At 49.4% G+C, this 21,856-nt stretch overlaps 1 protein-coding gene across 1 annotated transcript in view; it reads right to left on the bottom strand.

Moving 5' to 3' along the window:
- Inpp5d (inositol polyphosphate-5-phosphatase D) overlaps positions 1-21,856 on the bottom strand; it is a 112,655-nt gene that overhangs the window by 74,201 nt on the left and 16,598 nt on the right. The window lies entirely within an intron of this gene.

Genomic DNA, 21,856 nt, shown 5'->3' with positions numbered 1-21,856 from the left:
AAAGTACAGCAGCCACAAAAAGGTTAATGTCACAGAAAGGGCAATGCACAGGGAAAGCGGTACTCATGAAGGACAAAGGTTTTCCCACTTAAAGATGGCAAAGGCCCAGACCAAAACAGGAAGCTTCCAGCCTGCTTTGGTGGGTGGTGGGATTGTCTGAGGCTGAGAGATGCCGGAAAGAGACAAGAACAAAGTGTTCTCTGCTTGGCAAGCTGTCATGGCAGCCACGGGTCCTCCTGCTCCCCGGCTCTGGGACCCGAAGCTCAGTTAGGTAGACAGTGACTTCGATAAACACCGGCCCTCAGAGGAACCGAAAGTCACCGCTGAAGCCTCCTGCTGCCCAGAGGAAGTGAGCAAGGCCCAGTCCAGCCTGAGAGCAGAGGCCGAGGCAGGCAAGGAGCTGCAGTTACACCTGCTGCTGGGATGCACAACCCCAGCCCTGGGAAGGAAGAGAATCCTAAGCAAGAGCGTTGAACTATGGGGGAGGCAGATCTAAGGGGAAGGGCAGATGGGGAAGTTGTGACTTTCACAATGGGTGAGCTGGCTTACTCTGCAGTTCACACTTCAATGGGTTGATGTGCATCCTGGGAAGGTTTTACGTCAGTTCGCCAAGGCAGGGTCTGTGAGAAAATGCGAAGTGTGGCGTGGTCTAGGAACCAGTGGGTGTGCACTGGGAACCAATCCAGTCAGCAAAAACTGTTTCTCACGTTTTATTTGTGTCATAGAAGGCCAGTGTATGCTGTTTGCTTCCAGATAAGATTATTTGTTGAATTTTTTAGATTTGCATACATTAATCATACATAATAACAGGTTTCATTGTCGTATTCTCATATATATAAATATATATGTATATAATGTATTTTGTTCACATTCACCCCTTATTATACTCTGCTGTGCCCTCACACTCCTGCTAATCTCTTTCTGTTTCTAATCCTCCCTCTTTATGTCTCATTTTTTCAGTGTGTGTGAGTATATGTGTGTATGTGTGTATGTGTGTGTGTGTGCCAATGACTTTCATTGGAGTTGTTTATGAGAACACAGGATGAGAGGTTATTTGCCAGAGCATGGGCAGCTTGCCAGTGGCTACCCCACTGAAGAAACTGTCTCTCCCTCCCCTGGGCATTGTTAACTGCCTATAAGCCTTCAGGGAGTGGCGGGGCCTCACGAATCCCTCCCCATTCTATAACAAGAAGATCCTTTTTGTGTGTCTAAGGTAGAACAGGCTTGGGGTGAGACAGCAGATGAGGAGGGAACTGTGGCGTTGAAGGGGGGAGGTTCCACCCATCTCCAGAATATCATCATGGGTAATGGAAACCTAAGTTCATCAGAGCTTCACATTTTTTTTCAAAAGAAGCTAAGAACATCAAATAATTATGTGGAAAATCTCTGATTTTTCACTGGTCTGTAACTAAACAAAAACATGTCTCAGATACCCAACAGTGCTAAACCTTACTCAACACAGCAGCCGCCTGCTTGTGACTATACATTTCATGTACGTAGATTTGGGCAAAGCATCTTGTGAAATTCATTCGCAAGTTGTTGAAGACCGCATGGAAAAGTACAGGCTCGGTGAGACCCCACTCAAGTCAGCGTGGACATAGGTGTCTGCTCCATCAGCTGCTCAGATTGTTAGAGGTGGCCTTCCGGACAGCAGGCTGCCACCCAGCGAGGCGGCATCTCCAGCTTGCTGGGTGACCAAACCAGAAGAAGGCGGACCTCGATGCTCTGATATAATATGCTGGATCTGGTAATGTGACATTTAGGAGAAAACCAAGCTAGGGTTCTGAGTGGAGGTACGAAGATGTACACGCAGGAAAGACAGGAATTTGACAGTCAATACAGCGTTGAGTAAAGGTATGGCTCGGCCTTCTGGAAGCTCCCTGGGAGAGTGCCAATGGCAGAGGAAGTGTGCCCTGCAGCACTGGGTTCCAAAGACCCTTTGGGAAGGAGAGATCAGGCAGAGGACATCGTGAGGAAGGAGAAGACATACAGGATGGTGGACAGAACTCACAGAGTTTGACCTGAAGGAACAGTTTCTTGTTCTCCAAATAGCTGAGGACTTTGCATCTTGTGAGGGGTAGAACCAGCTGTGGGAAGGAATGGTCCTAGCAGTAAGATCTCCTCCTTTGAGATAACACTGTGAGATGCACAGGTTATCATCTGAGAGTCTCTGGCGTCTGGTGCTGACCACTCACCTAGCACGCAGCTTTAACTAAGACGTCCACAGTGGGCTGCGACAGAACCTCCTCACAACTTTGCTGGCCCTCATCGTATTTACCCGCTCCCTGTCCCCTCTGCTGTCCTGCTGTGGCGCTGTCTGGTTGATGCGATTCTCCTGGTCTCGATTTATAGCCTCCTTCTGGAGCAGGAGTCAGAAACAGGCCACAGGGACTGTCACTGCTATCAATGTGCATCACTGCATCATTGCAAGATGAGATTAATCAATCACTGGGACAGAAGGAGGAGTCTACATCCAGACTGAGATGAAGTGGGAAATTGGCATATGGGCTGATGAATCATGAGTCAGCAGGAAAGGGTGGCCTGTTTACTATCTGAGGTTGCTGAGTCACTGGGAAGAAGAATTGTATTCCTCATTTTATAGCAAATGTCAAAATAAAGAACTTGACATAAAAACATGATAAAAGTGTTAGAAAATAAAAAAATACTATTTTCTCTCGATAATTAAGATTGGTGAGTCACAAGACCCAGAATCCACATGAAGACTAAATGATTTTGTTTTTTTAAAACAGGATCCTGCATTGCCCAGGCTGGCTGAAAACTCCCTATTTAGATGAAGATGACCTCGATCTTTTGTTTGTCCCACTGATACCTCCCAAGTACTTGGACTACAGGTGTGTGCCATGATGTTCGGTTTTATATGGTGCCCAGAACTGATCACAGGGCTCTGTGTGTGCCAGGCAAGCACTAGGCAAGTACCTGAACTATAGCCCAGCCTCTGTTTGAAATTTTCACAAGACATGATAGACTATAAATAATCTTACCAAAAGGAGAGGGGCAGGGCTGAAGAGATGATTTAGTCTATAAATTTTCTGCTGCACAAATGCAAAGACCTGGGTTCAGATGCCCAGGCCTCACATAAAGAGCAGGGCGTGGTGGGGTGTGCATGTAACCCCAGCTGCGGTGGGGGGGAGGCTAGAGACAGGGGGATCTCTGCAGCTCCCTGGTCTTACAACCTAGTGGAATTCATGATCTAAAGGTTTAATGAGACACACTCTTTCAACAATCAAGCAAGAAAGTGATCAAGGAAAGGCAAAAGGCATTGACCTTCAGCTGTAATGTGTCTGTAGGCACAAGTGGTTCACATACCACACACATGTACAGCACACACATAAATACAAACACACATACATACACATACACACATACCACACACCACACCACACACACAACATATACACACAAATGCACATACATATACACATACACACACATCACACACATATACAATACCACATATACCACACTACACATACAACATACACACACACCACACACAAACACACATATACAAACACACATACACACATACATATACACACATACCACACACCATACCACACATACAACATACATACACACATACACACACACCACACACATATACACACACACCACAACACACACACACAACATACACATACACCACATACATCACACCACACACAACATATACACACACCACACACACACAAACACACATATATACACACATACACACATATACAAACAGACATACATATACATACACACACATACCACACAACACACCACACACAACATACACACAAACACACATACATACACACATACACACACCACAAACATGTACAATACACACACCACACCACACACATACCACATACACACACACACCACAAACATATACAACAATACGCATACACATAAGTAAAAGCTTTTAAAAGAAAAAGTAAACTAACCAAACAACAATTAATTTACTAAATATATGTGAAGAGCAAATTTTTAATCAGAAAGATATTTTAAGATTTATTTTTATTTTATGTGTATGAACGTTTTACCTGCATGCATATATATAGACCACATGTGTTTCATGTTCCCTGAAATTGGGGTCACAGATGATTGTAAGCCACTGTGTGGGTGCTGGGAATCAAACCCACATCCTCCGAAGAGCATCAGGCGCAGAAGCGGAAGGATGGGAGTTTTAAGCCAACCTCAGTTACATAGTGAGTGTGCTGCCCACCTGGGACAAACGAGGCTATCTCAAACAAACAAAAGGAGCAGGAAAATATTTGCAAAAACTAAGTATGCAAGTTGCAAGAAAAGGAATACAAATGAGCACATATGTGGAAAAGGCCTGTTGTTTCTAACGGAGGAAATGCAAAACAGCACACTGGGAACGCAAACTTCACCACTGAGGGACAGACAGACACTGATGGTGTCCAGTGTTGACAGGGAGGGCCATGGTAGGTTACTGTGTGATATTTTGTTTATGTTCTGACAAATAAAGCTTGCCTGGAGATCAGAGGGCAGAGCCAGCCACTAGTTAGCCACAGAGGCCAGGCAGCGGTGGCACACGCCTTTAATCCCGGCACTAGGAGGTGGAGACAGGATCTCAGCCCCCATTCGGTCTGAGGATTCGCAGACTCAAGGAGTCTCTCTCTAGTGGCTGCTGCTCCCCTTCTCTGAAATTTCTTCTTTCACCCTCAATATCTGACTCTGGGTTTTTATTGGTAAGACTAAGATTGTGCTTCAGTAGGTGCCAAGAGACATCGGGGACAAGCTCACTTGACAAGGTATTGGGAAAGGTGACTTGGCCAAATCTACAATAAAAAGGAGCATTTCTTTAACATAGACCTCTTTCTTACTAAAGAAAGCTTGTGTGTGGTGTGTTGGTGTGCATGTGTGTGTGTGTGTGTAGAGGCCTATGCAGGACTCACTTATTACAGTGTTTGCCTTCTACAACAATAGCCAGTACCAGAAAGGAAAGGACTAGATGTCTATCTGTCACCGTTCATCAGGTAGAGAGCACAAGGATGTGTGAGGAGACCGTGACAGATCTCAATGAAGGGATGGTGAGGGGAGAGAGCAAAATACGAGTATAGCATCATTTCATTTCTGAAATGAAGCCTGAAGGAGCCTAGCAGCCAGCCCTGTTCCAGTGGGGAGGGGATGGAGGGGGCAGGCTGTTTTGGAGTTTCAGGGTTGAAATCCAGCACTTTCTATGTGCTAATGCTCCACCATTGAGCTACAAGCCCAGTGAGGCTTTGTGAGCTATTCTTTGAAATGATCGTAAGTGTTAGAATTTCTAGCCACTACCCTAGCAACATGACCTCATGAGTGTGCATTGGCAAGATGCTTAGTCATCCAGGGCCTTATGTCCTACGCAATCTGTGCACTGCGTGATCATGTAATCTATGTGCATGCGTGGCGCAGCTATGTAAGCCCATGTACACATGTGCGGGGTTGGGGGGATCCTATAAAAGTGGGTCCCACTTATCCCTCCTCCCTCTTCCCGCCCGGTCATTCTCCATAGGCCTGGGCACACCCCTTCTGTTCCCTTCCCTTAATAAACTCTTAGAGTGGGTTTTGTTGTGCCTCCTGGCTTTTCTCACACGGTAAACAGCACTGTTTAATGAATAACATTGCACCGCTTAATAAATAACATTGGTGCCAAGACAAGCAGGCCCTCCTGGTGCTCTGCGCCCGGGACCCTGTACCGAGGTTTATTCTATTACGACTGCCCACTTTTCCATGTGCCCAGCCACTGGACTGCTTCACACAACACCAGCCACTTCTATTGGTGAGTTTTCCCTTCCCAGCCAGCGTAAACAGTCCCCTGGACCTGTGGGGATGACCGTAGGTGGTCTCGTGCCCTTCTGGTATCCCCCGGATTGGGAGAAACCCCGTCCACAGCCTTCATTGGCTATGGTCAGCTCCCACTGCAGGCTTCAATCTCTAGCCATTTCCCACGACTGCGGTCTGAGATATCGTTCTCGCTGTCAGACCCCTGTCCTTGGGCTGCGTCCTCGGGCTGTGTACATCTCACCCTCATTTTCTCGCTTGACAAGCTTTGAATGACTTGTGCCTGCCGCTGCTGGACACTTGTCCTCGGGCTACGCATGCCCTGGCCCTCATCCTTCTGGCCTAACGAAGCACTGGGTGACTTGGGCCAATTGTCGATCCTCACTTGATCTTGGGGATGCCTGAGATCGTAGTCTTGGATCATATTTGTTTTTTATTTTTATTTTTTCTCTGCCTCTGTCATGGGAAATAAAGCTTCCAACCCTATTAGCCCTACCTTCCCCCTGGGATATCTTCTGGAAACTCTTAAGCCTCTCAGCTTAATGCATTACTTAAAGACCTCTAAGCTTGTCTGCCTTTGCACTAAGAAATGGCCCAAATATCCCTTAGATAACAATAAGGAATGGCCACCTAATGGCTCACTGGACCCCAGGCTTTTTTCTAGCTAAGCTCTAAACCTTCCCTTCTCAATTCCTCTCCTGCCCACGTGCTCCTAGCTATGCTACCTGAACCTGAGGAATCTCTGACTACTGCTCTGGATTCTGCAAATGAACCTCTGCCTATCCAACCTCCCACTCCCGCTCCACGGGCCTCTGCCCCTTCGGCTCCTCCTCTAGCCCCCTCCGCCTCGCCAATATCGGCCGCTCCAACAGCCCAACTCTGGCTCCAATCTTGACCCCTCCTATCATTCGTTCTTGGGCTGATAAGGATCTGAATCCAGCCATGCCGACCTGTCAACCAGTTTCTCTTTGCGAGAGGTAGCCGGGGTGGGTGGACTGGTTAAGGTTCACATCCCTTTCTCCCTCATGGAACTTTCTCAGATAGGAAAAAATGTGGGTTGCTATACCTCTAATTCTGCTTCCTTTATTAAACAATTCCAATACATTACCCAATCTTATAGTCTCATCTTTCATGATGTATATATGATACTTGCTAATAACCCACTTCCTGAGAGCGCAGATGAGTTTGGGAGCAGACTGGAACACATGCAGATGAGGTTCATCAAACCAATGCTGCCCACCCACCCTTCCTTTTGGACACCACAGCCACTTACTCAGTCCTGAGGGAGTTTTGGGGTCCCACCTCTCCTCGTCTCCCTATTGTCGAGGTAGAGGGACAGTCTTATCTACCTCACCACACCCCACCACTTAATTGTACTTTCAGGGGTATCCCTCTCACCCACACATTTTTAGTGGTGCCAACCTGCTCTGTGCCCCTAATGGGAAGAGATTTTCTAGCTAAGGTGGGAGCTTTTATTTTGTTTGCTCCCCCACGTGCCTCACTTGTCAGCCTCAGGACATCCTCCTGTCTCTACTGACCACATTCTGCTTCATCAGCTTCCCTCTGTGTCTCTAATAACATATTCAAACTTCTAATTAACCACTCAGCTAATTGTGACAGGACCACCATAGAGCTGGAGGCCAAGGACCAGGTGGCAAGGAATAGTTTAACAGTCCAGAGGTATTTACACCCCCAGACTCAAAAGGGTCTGGACTCTGCAAAACACAGACTTCAATATAACAATCTATTAGTGTTAAATGCCCTCAGCAATTGATCACCTGTGTCTCCTAATAAAGAAAACTAATAAAGAAAACAGGTACCTTGAGGTTTGTCTCAGATAAGGCTTATCTCAGGTGAAAATTAAAAGCATGCTCCAGGTCTCTCGGTCTCTCTCTTAGTCTGTCTGTCTGTCTGTCTGTCTGTCTGTCTGTCTGTCTGTCTCTCTCTCTCTCTCTCTCTCTCTCTCTCTCTCTCTCTCTCTCTCTCACACACACACACACACACACACACACACACACACTAACCAGTAAAATTCTGGTAGCAGAGTACTAACCATTATAATATCATGGCTACCAGCTCAAGATTTTAAATTCCCTGTGGCTGCTTCTTAATATGTTTAAAATTCTTCCGAGCTCCAGTGCCAGCTTGAATCCACCTGGAAAGGTCAGATCCACTTCAGATAAGTATAATTAAAACTTTCCTGGTCCCAGGACCCCCCTCCCTCACCCTGGGACCTCTTGGGGACCCCCCCCCAAGTAAAATGTTTTCTAAACTTCTTCTTCTGCCTCACCAGCGCCTTGTCAGACCCAAACAGTCACAAAGCCTGAAGCAGTGGAAGGCGATGGATGATTCCCAAAGCAGCAGAAGACAATCCATTACCTCAGGACATCTGGCTACCCCAAAAGCCCCTTTCCTAACCCCCAAAGTTAACCGACACCCACCAAGTCAGCTGGAAGTAGTTTTGGGAGACATGGTGCCCCCATTCCCATTTACCTGCCATTTTTTATAAAAGAACAGAGAGTCTGGAGTGTTAGAATTCTTAACCCCTCCCCCAGTTACATGACTGTGCTTGTGTGTGTGTGTGCGCTGGCAAGACACTTAGTCACCCAGGGCCTTGCGTCCTACATAATCCGTGGGCTGTGTGGTCACGTAATCTATGTGCATGCATGGTGTAGTATGTAAGCCCATGTGCACATGTGCGGGGCTGGGGTGGGGGATCCTACAAAAGCGGGTTCCACTTATCCCTTCTCCCTCTCCCTGCACAGTCATTCCCATAGGCCTGGGCACCCCTTCTGTTCCCTTCCCTTAATAAACTCTTAGAGTTTTGTTGTGCCTTGTGGCTTTTCTCAAAAGGTAAACAGCGCTGCTTAATGAATAACATTAAGCAGCTTTATTTTGTTTTGTTTTTTTGTTTATAGCTTTTTGAGACAAGGTTTCTCTGTGTAACAGCCTTGGCTGTCCTGGAACTCACTCTGTAGACCAGGCTGGCCTCAAACTCACAAAGATCCACCTGCCTCTGCTTCCCTAGTACTGGGATTAAAATTGTGTACCACAAATGCCTGGCCCAGATTGTAAAAGGTTTATTTGTTATTGTTATTGTTGTATGTGGAGTGGGGGTCACAGTGTGGTGTGTGTGTGTATGTGTGTGTGTGTATGTGTGTGTATGAAGAAACTGTTTGTAGACAGGCTGGATATCTCTCCCACAATGCCCAGCAGCCCCCAGCTTGCACATGACCCAGGGGAGCTCCAGTCTAAGGAGGAGTCTTCTCTCCAAGGAGGCCAGTGGCTAGTGTAACTGTAATCAACAACTAATTAATAACATTCAAGAATCAAAAGATCACCCTGCCAACCATGATTTGCCTTGGAGGTTTTAAATAGAACACATGCACAGTTTTCTGAGGACGTAAGTGATGGATGCTCTTGTCACATTAATTATGGCAGAGGGACTGTGGAGTTTGAATTAGAATGGTGCCCATGGGCTTATTCATCTGGATGCTTAGTCATCAGGGAGTGGCACTATTTGAAAAGGATTAGAAGGTTTAGGAGGCGTGGCTCCGTTGAAGTAGGTGTGGCTTTGTTGGAGGAAGTGTGTCACTGGGGGTGGGTTTTGAAGTTTCAAAGCCCATGTCAGGCTCAGTCTCTCTGCCTGCAGGTCAAGATGTAGAACTCTCAGCTCCCTCTCCAGCACCAGGCCTGCCTCTGTGCCGCCACGCTCCCCACCATGATGATGATGGGCTGACCTCTGAACCTGTAAGCCAGCCCCAGTTAAGTGCTTTCTTTTCTAAGAGTTGCCTTGGTCATGGCGTCTCTCCACAGTGATGGAACAGTGACTGAGACAGGGAGCACTGCTAATCCCAAAACCCCAAATCTGAAATGCTTCAACATCCAAAACTTTTTGAGTAAGCCAACAGATGTCACAAGTGGGGGATCCCACACCTGACATCATGTGACAGGTCTCAGTCAAAATATAGGACCTTCAGGCCAGCTGTGTAAGGTCTACACGAAACAGAAGGATCTTGTGTTTTCACTCGGGTCTAGGTCCTGCCTTGGCCTCTGGTCTCAGGTTGTATGTACAAATATTCCAACATCCTGGGGGGAACAAATCCCAAATTCAAACCACTGCTGCTCCCAAACTGATTCCTAGTTGACAAGGTCACTCAACCTGTAGTACCTGTTCCTAGGCAACAAGCCCTCAAACTGTTAAATCACAGTGAACTTAAAGCCAGGCACAACTGTTTAGCTGGGCAGGCATCATGTAATTATTCCCAAATTAAAAATTCTTAAACTATGTATTTCTTTGTTTGTATATGGTGTTATATGGAAGCTCGGGGTTGCTTATTGGGATGTTAATATTTCACCCACATATGTGTGTGCGTGCATGCTTGTGGAGACTAGAGGTTACCTCAGGCGTCTTCCTCAGGATCCTTTGAGATAGGATCCTTCATTAGCCCGGAACTCATCAATTAGGTGAGGCTGGGTATGAGTGCTGAGAGTGTAATCATTCCCACTCCACCAAGTGCTGTTGCGTGGTTTCTGGGGGTCCAGCTTAGGTCCCTGTGCTTGCAACACAAGTGAGGTCCAGACCAAGTCATCGCCCCAGGCCCTACCGCCAAGTTTTCGCAGCTCTTCCCTCCACGAACCTTTAAGGAATGCCCCGGGGAGCCCTTGCCATGCTTCAACGCTATTTTTTAAGGTGTCAAACACATGTTACAGATTCTACAGCTATGTTTGGGAGAAATGTACTCACACTGACTCTCCCAGGAGGGAAGCTGGTCTCGGGGCGAGGGGATTTTACTTGTGTTTCATATTTTCGATTTGACCTCCCTCAATCCTGCTTTCTCCTTTCCTTAAAGAAAGAAGCTGGCCAGGCGGTCAGTGGTGGTGCATGCCTTTAATCCCAGCACTTGGGAGGCAGAGGCAGGCGGATCTCTGTGAGTTCAAGGCCAGCCTGGGCTACAGAGTGAGTTCCAGGACAGGCTCCAAAGCTACAGAGAAACCCTGTCTCAAAAAAAAAGAAAGAAAAAAGAAAAGAGCTGAGACAGCACACATTGACTCACAGCGATCCTCAGATGTTAGACACCAGGATTGTAAGACTCGGTGGTCCTGGGTGGTGTAAAAGCCTGTGTGGATCTCTCGGGTTGGAAGGATGCCTACTGCTTCCTCCACTTCTCTCAGGCCACATTAATTCCCCCTCGTTCTTCCTGTGTGCTCACTTTCATCTTGAGGTCAAGATTCTTCCACCCACTCATCCTTTATCTCAAGGGAATCTACTGAGCCCTGGGCAGACAGTATGGGGGAGGTGTCCCTGAGGCCTGGAGACAGTGAAGCTGGGCTCATTGGCCAGGCTGTGTTTCCAGGCAGAAGAGTGGGTGAGAAGTTGGGGACAGGAGATGTTCCTGTCAGTCTCCTCCTCTCAAGTTTGATATCAGACTTTAGGAAGACTTCTCCTACTGCACACAGCCAGGGAAGTGCATCTCTTTACCAATTCTGTTTCCCCTCCCCCCTCACACAAGCAAACCTGTCTTTAGATGCACTGGGGGGATCAGGGGTAGAGCTCAGCGCTGGAGGATTGCCTAGGGTCTTCAAGGCCTTGGGTTGAGTTCTCAGCATGGCGAGAAAAAGAAAAGGAAAGAGATAGACACTTATATAACTTTTAAATCGTCCCCTGTTAAGAATTTAGACACAGCATTTGGGACCACTTGGATCCAGACAACACAGTTCTGGGAACACGAGCAATCTCTATTTCCAGGTTGCCAGAGCCCAGGACGTGGCATATTTTTATCCTTAATTACATCCCTGAGTGGCTCTTCCTTCTAACTTCTTTCTTCACTTTCTGTAAAACTCTCAAGGTACTCTGGGAGACAGGAGTGACAGCTGGCAGACAAGTGGGTGTGCATGGCCCTGCGAGCCAGCCCAGAGAAGAGCTGCCTCAAGGGGCAGCCCAGGGCAGCTGTCTGGTTAGATTGAGATTGGCCCAGATGCTCCACTGCCCTGGCTTCATCCCCAATGCAGTTGGGTTGGACCGGCGGCAGAGAGGTCTTAAAGGCACCAACCAGGCAACCTTGGTGATAGCATTAGGACAGGGCTGTAGAATATTACAACACAATGGCTCATTTCCTTTCTTTAGAGGTTTTCTGTGTGCTCAGTCATTTAGCCAATGTTTGTTTATGTGTATGTGCATGTTTGTGGGGGAGTGTGTGTGTGTGTGTGTGTGTGTGTGTGTGTGTGTAGCACACATGCTCATGTGTGTGCACATGTGTGGAGGTCAGAGGACAACCTTGGGTATTACATCCCAGGAACTGTTCACCCTGCTCTTTGAGTCAGTGTTCCTCATTGACTTGGCCTTGCTCATTTATCTATTCTGGCTGGCCAGTGAGCCCCAGGGACTCTCCTGTCTACTTCCTCTGTGCAGAATGACGAGCCAGCCTCACCATGCCTGCATTTAGCCAATATTTATTGAGTAGCTAACGGGTGCCTGCATTTAGCCCATGTTTATTGACTACCTAACGAGTCCCCACATTTAGTCAGTATTTATCGAGCACCTATCGGGTATAGGTGGTTTTCTACACTTCAGCACAAGACAGACGAGGTCTCGGCTCGGTCGGATACATCTTCTGTTCTCAGGATGGAGACAGATCAGGTACTTGAGTGGATAGATCATGAACATAGCTGCTGTGTCAGGCAAAAAAATGACTTCCCCACATGGCTCCATCGATGTCCGTGTCCCACCTCGGAACCTGTGCACAAGCTGCCATACAGCAAGAGTGAGTAAAGTTGCCCACGTTCTGATCTCAGATGGGAAGGGATACCAGCTGACTAGAATAATCACAGGGCCATGCCGCCAGCATCACGAGGCAGTAATGACTGCCATTACTGGCTTGAGAGATAGAGGAAAGGGCCACCAGTCAAAGATTTCAGGAGACCCCTAGATACAGAAAAAGACAAGAAAGGGGATTTTCTTTTCTCTTGAAGCCTTCCGAAGCGGCACAGCTCTGCTCATACCTTGATCTCAGCACAGACAGTGAAGGCCATTTTTGGACCACTGGCCTCTAAAAATACAAGATAGTAAGTGCGTATATTGTACACTACTGACTCATATCGCTATTGGCAACAACTACAGCTGCAGATAGAGGTGAGGGGTGAAGAAAAGAGACTGGGAGGACGATGGAGGGGAACCTTTAGGGCAAACATGGTTTCAGATGGGGAGGCCTGAGGGAAGGGGCTCTGAGCAGAGATGATGGGGTGGTCAGTCATGGGTGGACCTGGAGAGCCACCTCACTGGCCTTGTTTCCCTAAACTTAAAGTTAGAATAATATTCCTCTTCCCAGGATTAAATAGTGTGCCCTAAGTGCCTGGCTCCTGCCCAGGCTCACTAAATGGACTCCATGGAAACAAGGGTTGATATGATAGACCCTAGGTAAAGTGAATGGTCTCTCTGACACCTCCATGTCCTCAAATCTCTCTTAGACTTGCCCAGTGGGACTCTGGGTACCAGCCATGACCCTATCCCTTGCCTCTGTCTTCCTGGTTCTTCCAAGCAGAAGGATTCTACCCTAGTGAGCAGGTGCCAGCAGCCTTTCCTAGACACAGGATATAGGGGCCCCTACTCTGCCCATGGCCAAAATTGGGAACCAGTCAGGACCCCTGGCCACTCAGCCTTGGCTCAAATTCCTGCTCGGGCATTCCAGCTGCTTTTCCCAGGACTTCGGGGATTTCAGAGTCTCCCAAGTCTCATCACTGTGGCTCTCTTTTCTGTATCTGGTGTTCCCAGCCCTGATCTGAGCAGACCTAGGTGGCTGCCTGGGTCACCCTGTACTGGTGTGGCAGCTAACCAGCCTCTGGACTTGGGGTTTATCTGCTCCACCATGTAAACCAATCATTGTGGTAGAGCAGGCTGTTTTATGTGACTGTCTCTTTCAGTTCTTAAACCTCCACGGGAGAGCATTGCCACAGTGCCCATGGCTCCTGAGAAGGAGACAGGTTCAGAAGCACGAACAGCATCATCAAAGGAACCATCACACAGCCTCACCTAAGACCTGGCTAAGAGCCTTCTCTGAAAATGTGGCTGTGGGAGTCGACTACCTGGGCAGCACACAGCAGCCTCGGGCAATGAGGCAGAGAAGACCCAGGGGTGAGAACCCACAGGAAGGAAAGGTGAATGGGCAGCTGGCCCCAGGGTCAGTAAAGAGAGTGACGAGGCCTTGAAGCAATCTCGCCATGGTGAGTACCTCAATACTGAAATGCAGGCCTCTGGGAGGTAGTTACGGCAAGGGTGAGTCACTGGGGAGAGAAGTCTTCCCAGGGGTCGAAAGAACTTGACCACAGGGAGAAAAGCATGTGTCACAAGGTGATGATTCAAGAGAGCACCGTGGAGACTTCTTAAGAACAACTGCATCAGGGCAAAACAAATCTTACTCTTCAGTGGGACCAGCATCTGCTTCCTCTTCTCAAGGTACCAGCGTACCTAATCCATCAGCAGCTATGGATGCTCGCTCATTGTGGGCTGCGAAGAGCTTTAGGAACTCAAAACTAAGTAAGGACAATGGCATCCAGCTGAGCAGTCACCTGAAAGGTAGAGGGCAAGGAGTCTGTCTTTTTATGTGCGTGCGTGCGTGCGTGCGTGCGTGCGTGTGTGTGTGTGTGTGTGTGTGTGTGTGTGTGTGTTTGCAAGTGCACACGTGGGGGAATATGTTTGTGTGTGTGCAGGTGCACATACACACGTGTATATGTGCATGTGGAGGCCAGAGGCAGATGCTGGGTGTCTCCCTTGATTATTCTCCATCTTTCAAAAATTTTTTTAAATTTAAATTTAAATTTTGCACACATGGGTGTTCTGCCTGGTATGTCTGTGTACTACTTATGAGTTTGGTGCTTACAAAGGCCAGAAGAGGGGGTTGGATCCCCTGGACCCAGAGTTACAGATGGCTGTAACTAGAGTCTCCATGATGCTCTCTGGAATCATCACCTTGTGACACATGGTGCTGGGAATCAAACTCTGGTCCTCCGGAAGAGCAGCCGGTGCTCTTGACTGTTGGATCATCTCTCCAGCCCCTCTATCTTATTTTGTGAGACAGGGTCTCACTTGCCAATTAGGCTAGACTAGCTGGCCAATGAGCTCCCAGGATCTACCTATTTTTCCCCCTCCCATTCCTCTGCTGGGATTACAGGCACATGGACTGTGCCCTTCTTTTCCATGTACTCAGGTGGTATTACCTGGGAGGAAAGACTCACATCTGTTCAATACAGCTCTGAATGGCCCCGATCTCAAAGGGCAAAGCTGAGATGGAAAACTAAATCATCCCACAGAGAGCCAGAAATTGAGATGTCTTGCCCAGGGCACAGAGGTTGCTAACATGGTGATTGATTTTTGTACCTTTCCTGATTTGAGTTATAGAAATAGGATACTGAGCACATAGAAAGTTGTTAGGGATGTCTGGGTGGGTCAGAGCCAATCATGTTAGCATGATGCTGGCCAGGACTAAGGAGAGAGGTGTATTAGGGGCCACAAGCCATGTCTTCTGGGCTTGTGGTGCAGTGGAAGCGTGGTGCTCAATTTAAAATGTACGCTTTCTGTTTTGAGATTCCCCTAGAGTGGACCTAACCTCGTATGTTGGGGGCACTTTCAGCTGCAGGTAACAGAGAACCCCGTAAGTACTTAAACACAAAGGAATTGTTTCACTAACAGGAAGCCCAGGGCTGGCCAGCACCTAGGCTCGTTAGTTCTGTGCAGCAAATCCAACGGCACTGTTCAGGCTGGGGGTCACTTTATGTCTCTGCTCTGCCATCTGCACGTCAACCTCACTCTCTGGTTACCTTGTCTCATGGTTGCAAAACAGCAGCAGCGACTCCAGTTATCACACCTAGGTGGTGGGAAGGGGGCCATTTTGTCTTCTGTCTGTTTCCAAGACAGACTTTGATTGGTCGTCCCACAGAGCCCTTCCCGGCACATCTCACTGACTGCGGCTGCATACTGTTCCCTGGTCTAAGCCCATCAACTGCAAGCCATGGTTAGTGTCATCCCTGTGCTGTGTGGGACAAGAAAGGATGATGTTTCCAGCAAAAACAACGCGGACCATAGGTTCTGGGAGACGGCGAAGTGGCAGCAAGATGCCGGGGGTGTGCAGAGATGGGGGAGAAAGCGTAGTCATTTAGAGGGAGAGATGGCAGATAGAAGGAGTACTTTTCCCCAAACACCCGGGAATGAATTAGATCTCACGCAGGCACACAGGAGAAGGGGAGGTGTTTTGTTTGCTCCGGAGAGTAAGGATGCTCCAGACGGCTAAGGAATGAGGGAGAGACTTGACTCTCTCGGCAGAATCTGAGAAAATAAAACAGATGAGCTGGAACAACAACAACAACAAAAGTGAAACAAGAAAAGAACTTTGAGTCAAAGAAAGACCTGAGTGTGCAAAGCAGTCAAGCTCAAAACGACCTAGACGCTAGCCATGGGGGAAAATGGACTGGAAAGAGAAGACAGCAAGACCCATCCCTCTACGAGAACCAGCATGAACTTGGCCTTGGGTTGGTGCCTGGAATTCATTCACATTGAGTTCTCAAAGGCTATGGAACTACACCTCTGGGAATGCTGAAAGAAAACTTGGTCCCAAGACTTTCCCTTTCAAATACGAACCAAGCTGCAAGATGTTTTGAGACAATCAGAGGATTAGAAAAATAGATCTGTCCATGTTTGCAGCAGACCAAAGGAAAAAAATTAAAATACAGGACCCCAGAATATGGCTGCCATGACACCAAGGGGCCCGTGTCCTCACGTGGCCACGCTAGCCCCTGAACCTGTTCTGCACCCCTCCTTGTACGACGTCAGGAAGTGTGTGTTTGAGCCACATCCTTTGCCCAGAGGCTCAGACGGAATCTATTTCACTCGGTGACCACTCAGAACAATAACAGCTGCCACCCGCTTCCTGAACTTCATAACAACGACTCAACCGTTCACCCTCCCAGACGCTTGTGACGGGTCGGCTCTTAGGACGTGGTTTTGTTCCTTCTCCAGATGCACACTGCCCAGAGCAATGTGACAGACACCACCAGGGACCAGAAGCTTGAGTCACACGTCTGACCTACCCAGGTCATTCCAGGCTCTGGCCACTGGGGTTTCCTTCTGTCTGAAACAGCAGCCTTGGCGTCTGTGGGAAAGACCATCTTGGAGGCCCTCTTCTTCAGAACATGCATGGAGAGCGATGGCGCCCCAGTCTTCACAGTCCCTATCCCCATACTCTGCCAGCTCAGCAAAGACAGGAAGCTCTCAAAGATATCTGTGTAATGGAGTCACGAGCGCGGCTATTTTTCTTCCTCTTCATACAAGTTGTGAGGCAGCAAGAGAAGCCTAGAGGCTCCTACTCACTTCAGGGGTGGGCCCGGTTAGGGGGACTGTGTCCAAAGGCTGCTCAGAGCCCTGCAGCCTCCCTCAGGCACCGTGCGGGTGTCTGTTAAGTTTCCTTGTCCCGCCTCAGACCCTCCTTGCTTCCCAGAGAGTGGAGTTGCTCCAAACAGCATCCCTGGGCAACAGCTCACTCTGAGGTCAGCGCCCAAGGTGGGTGCACTTCCCTGAGCGGAGAGTCACTTCCTTTGCAGTTTCAGGAAGAACCCAGGATTCACAAGAACCCCGTCTCTGGGTGTGGGAACCTAGGGCCTGATGGGCTGAGCGTCCTGCCTGTCTCTGGCCTCAGACAGTACCCAGAGGATGTCAACATGAACCTTGGTCCAGAAGGTACTCTGGGTCCCGGGCCCTGTCTTAAAACTGCTTCAGATCCTTGCTGATAGCACAGAGCAGAGCCTGGGGTAGACGGCCGCCACAGACACCTTCCCACAGCCTAACAGAACGTTTCCACAGCCACCCTCCATCACCATTTGCTCTGCTCTTCTTGCTCCACACCGACCTCCTTTCCTTTGTAGAAACTGTTGCCATCTCTTCCAAAGCCTTCCTTTTCTAGACTTTTCCTTCCCTCATCTTTCCCTTTCTCTCTTACTGTTCCCCCTCGTGTCCTCCTTGTTTTCTCTTTATTGTTCCCCCGTGTCCTCCTTGTTTTCTCTTTACTGTTCCCCTCCTTGTGTCCTCCCTTGTTTTCTCTTTATTGTTCCCCTCCTTGTGTCCTCCTTGTTTTCACTTTACTGTTCTCCTCGTGTCCTCCATTATCTTCTCTTTATTGTTCTCCCCTTGTGTCCTCCCTTGTTTTCTCTTTATTGTTCCTCTCCTCATGTGCTCCCTTGTTTGTTCTCTTTATTGTTCTCCTCCTTGTTTTCTCTTTATCGTTCCCCCTTGTGTCTTCCCTTGTTTTCTCTTTATTGTTCTTCTCCTCATGTCCTCCCTTTTTTGTTCTCTTTATTGTTCTCCTCCTTGTTTGTTCTCTTTATTGTTCTCCTCCTTGTTTTCTCTTTATTGTTCCCCTCCTGTGTCTTCCTCTTCTCTATACTACTCCCTCTCCGCCTCATTTGCTTCCATTTCTCCATTCTTTTTTCACCTTGCAGATGGAGGACGTAGACATGGCTGTCCCCCTTCTTACCAAGAACTGGACATGGCTGTCTCCCTACCAAGAATGAGGGCAGTGAAGGGAGGAATGGCCTCCACGCAGACTGCTCCCCCAGCCTTTCACAGAACTGTGACCACAGCAGGGAAAATGTGACATTGTACTTTCCTGTTTGGTTTCCTAGCAGTCTCTGAACAAAGCCAGGTGGCTGCAAAGTCCTGAATGTATGGGACGCATGGCCAAGTGCTATTCACGATCAAATGCCATCCAAGCAGGTGAGGAGGGGCCCTCTCAGAGAGACCGCTGCCCTACCTCCCATCCATGGATCATCGTGGCGTTTCACTGGGCAACCCCTCAGCCCAGCTCCTGCTTCTGCCGACACCAACGGGTTCAGGTAGAAGAAATGAGTTATACAGAAACTGTGGCTAAGCTCAGGAAAGAATGCAGGGTTTTGTTTCAACATGAAAAGAGGAACTGGAATTAAAATAAGCTGTGACCAGTACCAGGGCTTCCTCAAGGACAGCTCTGACTCGGCCTCACAGGGTGTGAGCTTTGATTTGCTTCTCAGCAATCACGTGCCATTAGTTATTATAGAATGTGCTCTCTCTCTCTCTCTCTCTCTCTCTCTCTCTCTCTCTCTCTCTCTCTGTGTGTGTGTGTGTGTGTGTGTGTGTGTGTGTGTGTGTGTTTGAGGCAGGGTCTCATGGAGTCTGGCTGATCTCAAACTCACTATGTAGCTGAGGATGACTTTGAACTTTTGATCGCCTTACCTCTATCCCCCAAAGTGTTAAGATTATAGGTATGTGCTACTGCATCAGGCATTATGGAGGACTAGGGAATCGAACTGTGGGCTGCATATGCTAGGCAGGTTCACTACCAACTATGCAACACCCCCAGCCACTAGCATCTGTTTGTTTGTTTGTTTGTTTGTTGTAACAGGAAATGGCATCCTTATAGGTGGGAGTTCCCTAGACACCCGGGTCCATGACTTCCTGTCCCTTAGTTAGCTGGTATTAGTGACCAAGAAGGTCTTAGGTCAAGTGCAAGACTGGAAACATTATGTCCAGCAAGGCCATATCTCTTCCTTGGAAACTGCTTGTCCACCACCCTTGTTGAGGTGGTCGCAGGAGGCTTATGCTCTGTCCCCGTCTGTCAATGATGGGCAGGCACCTGCTTCCTAAAGGCCAAGCAACACAGAGCTCAGTAGTCTGTGAGTGGTCCAGGCAGAGAAAGCTGTTGGTGGCTGAGCCAATCAGATTCCCTCTGGGGACTGGGACATGAGAAGGGAACCTGCTGTCAGCAGGGGAGGAGCAAACCACAGAGAAGAGCTGACTCATTGAGGTAGAACCCAGCCAGGGCCCCAGCACCTCTGGGCCCAAGCCCTGGGCTTCCCTAGTGGCCTTCTGGCCACCAAGGACAGTGGCCCTTGCACAAGTCAGCCAGAGTGACCCCCTGAACCCACTGAAGCTCTCAGTTAAGAGCCACTGAAGGTCTGTGGTCATTTATGGGGTCACAGGAAGCCACCACAGCAAGAGTGTGAAGACAACGTGGGCACAGACTCCAGACAGACGGAGTTACGAGTTCACATGCTGTGGGCACACGCTCTCCACAAGAAGCCACAAAGTCACGTCTTTTCCAGTCATACTCAAAGTTTTCATCACTTTGAAGGAATAGAAGAAACCACAAAGGGGGAGAAAGATCAAAGACACCGACTAACTTTTAACTCAAGAGAGTTGACTCCTAGCAGGAAGCCACCTGCGGGACCCCATGCCTCCAGGCTAAGTTCACACCGTCCCAGACTTGAATAAAAAAGTAGCTACCACAGAGGCCTACCACTTGCCTAAGCCACCCCCCCCCCCCCCCGCCCCCGGCCACCCATGTCCTCAGAAGCTGTGGAGTCCACATCTGAGAAAGTATTCAGATGATGAACATCTAAAACCTTGAGAAGAGTGTCTGCTTAAGTGTACCCAAATCTGTCCTGGTGATGACTGCTAAAGCCTGGGCTGGCACAGGGTCTCCCTGACCCCTGGACTAGGCTGGCACAGGGTCTCCCCGACCCCTGGACTAGGCTCGCACAGGGTCTCCCCGACCCCTGGGCTAGGCTGGCACAGGTTCTCCCCGACCCCTGGACTGGGCTGGCACAGGTTCTCCCCGACCCCTGGACTAGGCTGGCACAGGTTCTCCCCGACCCCTGGACTAGGCTCGCACAGGGTCTCCCCGACCCCTGGACTAGGCTGGCACAGGGTCTCCCCGACCCCTGGGCTAGGCTGGCACAGGGTCTCCCCGACCCCTGGGCTAGGCTGGCACAGGGTCTCCCCGACCCCTGGGCTAGGCTGGCACAGGGTCTCCCCGACCCCTGGGCTAGGCTGGCACAGGTTCTCCCCGACCCCTGGACTGGGCTGGCACAGGGTCTCCCCGACCCCTGGACTAGGCTGGCACGGGGTCTCCCCGACCCCTGGACTAGGCTGGCACAGGGTCTCCCCGACCCCTGGACTAGGCTGGCACGGGTTCTCCCCGACCCCTGGACTAGGCTGGCACGGGGTCTCCCCGACCCCTGGACTAGGCTGGCACAGGTTCTCCCCGACCCCTGGACTAGGCTCGCACAGGGTCTCCCCGACCCCTGGAGTAGGCTCGCACAGGGTCTTCCCGACCCCTGGACTAGGCTCGCACAGGGTCTCCCTGACCCCTGGACTAGGCTGGCACAGGGTCTCCCTGACCCCCTTCCATCCTGGTGCCCATGCGCACAGGGGAAGGAGGGAGAAGCGTGAACAGCCTGACCGCCATGCCATGCGGTGGTGGAGCAGTTCCCTGAGCCCACAGTGGCCCACACTGGCCTCTCCCATGAAGCTTGGTGTGAGCAGATCTGTCGCTGGAAGGCAGCTGCTCCACATCTGGATGGAGCCAGTGCCCTCCCAGCCTCACCCTCTGAGCCAAGCAGCTGGTGGTGACCGAAGTGACTCCTTTTGAACGGCATCGTTAGTCACCCCGCGAGGCTTCCCTTGCTCCTAGCGTCTCCCTCTTCCATGTTTCCAGGAGCTTTCCCAGGCACTGGCTTTTGTCAAGGCAGCTGAGTCTACCCCTTCGGCCTAAGTAATTAATCATGCCCTTCAAGTTTTGGAAGTCACCAACGTCCCTTCCCGTTTCTATTTTCTTTTCAACTAAACCCTGGAAACCTTTGTTCCTTGCCATCCTGGTGACACGGAACCTAAACGCTTGTCTACTCTTCCTGCACTGCCCAGATGTGTGCCACGTGCTGCTGTGGCTTCTACTGTGGTCCCCGTGAACTTAGTGACACACAGCCCCTCCTCTGCCGAGGACACCGAGACTGTCACCTCCTTCTTTCTACACACCCCCATGTTCTCCTGATGAAGCTGGGCAAAAAATAGCTCCCCTGCCTTCCACATCACTCAGCGGCCACACACTGTGGTCAAACAACGCCCCTGTGTCCGTCATACCAACTGTACCAAGGTGGTCTCCTCGGGCTTTGATTGGCACTGTTGATTTTATTTTCCCTTTTCAAGTTCAGCTGAGGTGGGTGAGATGGCTCAGTGGGTAGTGCCACCAAGCTTCAG

Source organism: Peromyscus maniculatus, chromosome 13 (assembly GCF_049852395.1).
Source record: "Peromyscus maniculatus bairdii isolate BWxNUB_F1_BW_parent chromosome 13, HU_Pman_BW_mat_3.1, whole genome shotgun sequence".
NCBI classification, from domain to species: Eukaryota; Metazoa; Chordata; class Mammalia; order Rodentia; family Cricetidae; genus Peromyscus; species Peromyscus maniculatus.
Note: the sequence above shows the minus strand (reverse complement) of the source record. Positions and strands in the feature narration are given on the sequence as shown.